This window comes from Hyalella azteca, unplaced genomic scaffold, assembly GCF_000764305.2.
Source record: "Hyalella azteca isolate HAZT.00-mixed unplaced genomic scaffold, Hazt_2.0.2 contig8077, whole genome shotgun sequence".
NCBI lineage: Eukaryota > Metazoa > Arthropoda > Malacostraca > Amphipoda > Hyalellidae > Hyalella > Hyalella azteca.
Genome location: NW_025938181.1, coordinates 223,588 through 229,263, shown reverse-complemented (window position 1 = coordinate 229,263; position 5,676 = coordinate 223,588).

The following is a 5,676-nucleotide window of genomic DNA, read 5'->3' as shown; positions in this document are numbered from 1 at the left end:
AGTGACGGAATATAGGGATTTGGTAGGTTTCCATTCTAAAGGCTTTTTAATAAATATGGCAACATTTTGTGACGTTTCATCGTTGCTGACGCGTAGTGAAGTGTTTTGAGAGTCATGTGAAGGCAACAGAACTTACGTAACGCATACAGTTTTTTTATAGTTTTTCATTTCTCGATGCTTCCTTAATGTGTCGGAATATACCGCGTTTACCCTAGGACTTGAAATTGAACTTGAAGGGAAGTCTAAAAAACTCTCTGCTTTGCCACTATGGCCTATGTGTACTGGTTAATTTAATATCCCTCTAAATTTCCACACTGGACTATCAAGATTGCAGTTCTGCCACCACCCTTCATTGAATTATCCCGCCTTTTTTCTAAAATTCAATAATCTCTCTTCCAGCAAAGTTTGCAAAATTCATTAGCTGCATAAAATACTCTCTGCTTTGGTGTTCGAGTTCCGGTTGACATGACATCCGTATGCTTGTTTGACACTAATTTGTAAAGGTTGCTTCAGATAAATTAATCATTGCCATTCCCATGTTCCACCCTCAATTTAATGTAGCAAACAATATTGAATGGCATTATTCATACAAATCTATAGACTATATCTATTAAATTTTTACATTTTAAGATCTGATGGAAGCGGTGAGTGTCCCTAACAATATGAGGATGTATATAAAAATATTAATGATCTAGGAGCGGGCTTCACAAAAAAAATTTCAATATGGCTATAATTAAATAAAGATAATCACTTGGAGTATAATAAACATGAAGTTTCCCTATTAAAAAGTTATATTTCATTGGTCATCAAAGTTTATATCAACTACCCGAGCCGAACTAACAATAATAAAATGTAAGAAATGTCCGGGACTACCGGACTCCGGGTTACTTCTGACTCTTCCGCTTGTCAGATACGGAACATACGGTAATTGTAAACTGTGGCTATTAAACATACGAAATGTAAAAATACGGTGTTCAGTGTTGCCATATGACTTTGGAGACAATTTCTTCCAAAATAAAGTTCTAGATTTCTCATTCACCAAATTTCCATATCAAGAAAAATCATATATTATTGAAGGATAATTAAAAGCATACTGTAGGAGTATTGCGTCTGTTCCTCCACAAACTGCTCTTGTGCGGCGTAGAATTGACGGCCGGGATTGCACAAACTGCAGAAGTCAAGTTTAAAGAACCACACCGCAAATCATTCATTCACTAATAAGTGCTAGCTGCATAAAAAAAACACAGGCACCGGAAGAAATCTATCTTAATTATAAATTTTCATTTTTATTGCAACGATGAAGGTTAATTATAGAGGCAAACAACAAACATTAATAAAAATGATAATAGCTCCAGAGGGACACATCACACTCGAAGTCGAAAATTGTTCAGCGTTACTTGAAATCTACAGATGATGTTGCCATTCTATTCAGATAAAAACTGTGTCTAAATCAGAACTGTGTCGGATGGCTCCGCTACCTGCGCCGAGTGCTGCGCGGCGTGATTTCGATGACCGTGATTTACGCAAACGCGTGCGCAAAGAAAATATAAAAAACTATTTATGCGCAGGAAATTTCCCCGTTTATATACATCTTCCTGAGTGTGGCTCGCGACTTGCATCAGCTCTCATATCTTCTATAATTCAATTATATTTTTGTATCAAGTTGAGTTTAGCCTATTTTTACACTGTGACTGTTTTTTAATTCTTAAAGGTGCTGTAAATTATTTCACATCAGTCCTTCATACGGGCCCGGGGTATCAGGGGTAATAAGGGATGGGTGGGGTAATAAGGGACAGGTCGTTAAAATGACAATATAAATTCCCACGCACCTGGCACATGTTCCTGACCATGGCCTCTTGTAAGCTTACAAATACAGAAGAAATGCTATATGGCTGCTGATATGAAGCTTGAAATGGACAAGGTCACTGTCAATGCTCATTGGCATGTCCATGGATACAGTAATATCCCATCAATAAATGGTAATGTATGGATATGGTTATATCATATCAATAAAGGAAGAACAAGTAAAAATCTTAGGAAATGTCATTTATTCTACATCTACTTCATCTACAAAGGAAGAGGAGGACTTCAGAATACTGTTAGTAATGGAGGAGTACACTCTGCATGCTTCAAACCTTTTAAAATTATGTTTTATTTAAAGTGTCCCTTATTACCCCATTCCCAGGGGTAATTCAGGAGGCTTTTATTTTGCATCTGGCACCTTACAAATAGCATATGGATTTTTTTCAGAGATGCCACACAATAGCCCTCACAAAGACTTTTAAAATGAGCCCAAATTTGTTTATGAAATGTTTAATGGTAAGAAGTTATTGACAAAAAATGCTCAAAACTGTTTCTTATTACCCCGTTTGATAGTACACTCGTGAAAAGTGAACACTATTGTTGATAATACTTATGGTTAGTTACCATAACTGGACTCAGGCATGAAATATATCTACTGGGCAAGCCACAAATGAATTTTTCAAGCTGTTGGTTTATGGATTTGCCAGCCATGATTCCATTTCTTCCAGCCACAATTCCATTTTTTCAAGCCATTATTAAATATCTTTTGAGAGGTAAATTCCATACGTAAGCCATTAAAAGCCATTTATGAGCTGGCAGCTGCAAACTTTTTATTAATTCCCTGGCACGTTGTTGCGGTCCGGTCAACAGGGGTTCACAAAAGCTATGTGAAGATTAGCTCAATCACCCTAAGATACCATACCTAGCTAAGCCTACCTCCAACCCTGAGAATAACTTTGGGATAATGAAATACAGGTCTTTCCCAAACAACACTATACTTAAGCTAAGAACAAAGCCAAGAGCCGTTGGTACAGGGTAATCCCTAGGGCATCAAATATCCTTCACAGCTTAAGCTAGGCAACCACCCTCCAGAGGAAAATCCCTGAGAGTTGACTGCAGTATTCCGTTCAAGAGCCGAATTGTACAATATGGTCCAACTTTGTAGTAAACAATTTTAAACAGAACATCCTAACCTGTGACATAAGGGAATCAAAATTACAGTAAGATAAGCAATAGCCTAGGAGTCTTGGTTGGCACAGAGATAAATAAAGGTTCTGGAAAGGAGATAACATTAATAAATTGTGGCGATTTCTCAACTGTAGACTAGCACAGGAAGAGCACTCTTTACCTAGTCCATGGATTACCCTGATGTATAGCACTAAGGCAGTGTAGTTGCGTCACTCTCATAGACACCACAGGCACACCCAAGCACTCCCCCTCACAACAACACCCCAGGTACTCACCGGTCTGGTAGAAAGGTTCCACCGAAGGTTACTGAGCACTGGTGATACCACTGTACTGGGTAGCAGGAACCAGGAACCTCAAGAGAGGCAAGGACTGTCAGGACACTCACTATGTCTCCAAGTGAGTTAAAGAAACCTAGACATTAGCAATAGGACAAGAGACAAGGGTTACATTGGCTAAATAATAATAATGATTAAGGCTCTTGGTATTCAACTTGGTCACAAGACTAATCTATCAATAATGTTTGCTAACTACCTGCAAGAAAGTCTCTGGCTAAACAAGCTTATTAAAACAGAGTCTTGGTTGAATATGATCCCTGACTAGTGAAATACAGAAAATAAGCACCAATATCAATGTCTCATCCTAGTCCGCAATATTGGAATTGATGATGACGGGTGCTAATAATGGGCACACATATGAATGACTCATCTACTAACACTATCTGCCAATAATGAAATAAATACGATCACATCACTCGTGGGCTGCACAACTAGTTGACTAAATTGCCGGTGGTCTGAAAATCAAAGCCCTAGAGTACCTAAGGGAGTTGACATCAGGCAGGTATCCCTAGTGACTTGCAAATAGGGGTTAAAACCAGTGTATCAAATGAAATGGCTAAAGACTTGCTCATGAACCAGACTAATATGCAGCTAGCTTAGTTAGTTAAGTAATGATCACAACACCTGGGTTGACATTTAGACAATGAGCCTCAGCAAGGTGATCTTCAAGGAGCTGCAGTTTGGAAGATGAGAAGACTCAGGACAAGAAGGTCAGGACTGGGCAAGTCTGGGCTACAGGTCTCCTCAACAGCATGCCAGCTGGGTTCCCACACCAACTGCTCCTATCAAGTTGACAAAATAATGGGACTAGAGTCTATGGTCTTTAAGTGCAGTTAAAGGGGATGTATACCTTAAATCAGGAGTATTTTGGTTTAGATTCAAACAAACAATAATGCGTAAATCAGCAACAACACAGGACAAATGTTCAAGCAACATTGCAAGACAAGAAAAGAAAGTACAGTATGGCAAGGCAAACACTTGAAATGAGATCTAATAGCTGTAATTATTCAAATTCAATGTAAAAGCAATCAGGTAAATGTATAAAGCAAATCAAAATAGGAACAAGGTGACATTAAACAGGTAACAAAGTAATAAGCAAGATTTACTGCAGTAAATTAAGGGCATGAGATTAGAAAGGAAAGGTATACTATTATTCTTGAGTTGATCAAGTCTTAGCAACTCACCCTTAGGGAGCAGCTACTTTGCTCAGCAAGCAGGAATGGGTCGACAATGACTTCCAGTTTAAATGATCTTCAGTCAATGGGTGCAGGTGGGGCAAGCAATAAGGTGCAGACAAGGATCACTCTAAGCATGATAAGTGGTGTGCTTACTAAATTTACCTGAAACTTTTAAAGGTGCATGTTACTCTTCAACATGATGATAAGGCAGAAGCAATTGAACTTTTGACATTGCATAAAGTTGCATATTCTAACTAGTGAATTATCGATGGAGAACAACACCTGAAACCAATATAAGGGAAGAAAACATTCATTAATAATAACAGTCACAATTTCACAAAAGCCCTAAATTAAAATGGGAAGTGCAAACCATATTAGGTAGCATAACCTAAAGTACCGTCAACCGGGGCAACTCGGGACTGGCGGGGCAACTCGGGACGCACCTCTGACACGTCATAAAACAGTCATAGTAGCGAAACTAATTGGAATATTGCTAAACTAAATATAGTGGCCTAAACAACAACATTTTTCCTATCTATATAGTATAAAGGAAGTCGAAAAATACGACATTTACTAGCTTTGAAAAATTCCTGAAAAAAAGGTGAAAAATGCTATTTTGAAAAGTTACTTCTACTAAGGTCTGTAGCATAAAAAATATTTGCCATATTAAAAAATTTTACTTACATAAAAGTTGCACCCAGGTGTCGGCTTGAAAACGTAATTGACAGATTTTGCCTATCTCATTACAAAAAAAAAATGGCGGCCATTTCTGCACGGCGGGGCTACTCGGGACACCCCCCCGGGGCTATTCGGGACACCCCAGAAAGCACATTTACAGTAGAACCTCAGTTAGCAAAGGCTCCAGTTAAGAAAAAAAATTGATTAAAAACAAAGAATATTGATTGCATTTACCTCGCTGAGCAAAAAAAAAAGTTCACTTATCGTCTCACAAATTACAAGCCGTCCTGTAAGCTTACAGATACAGAAAAAATGCTATGATGCTGCTGATATGAAGCTTGCAGTGGACAAGGTTGTTGTAAATGCTCAATGGCATGTTCATGGATACCAGAATATCACATCAATAATACAGTAATATCCCATCAATAATTCGTCAACTGGGTGATTGGGCCCTGTTCATAATGATGGCCAAAGTGGGGGTAATAAACGGTCAT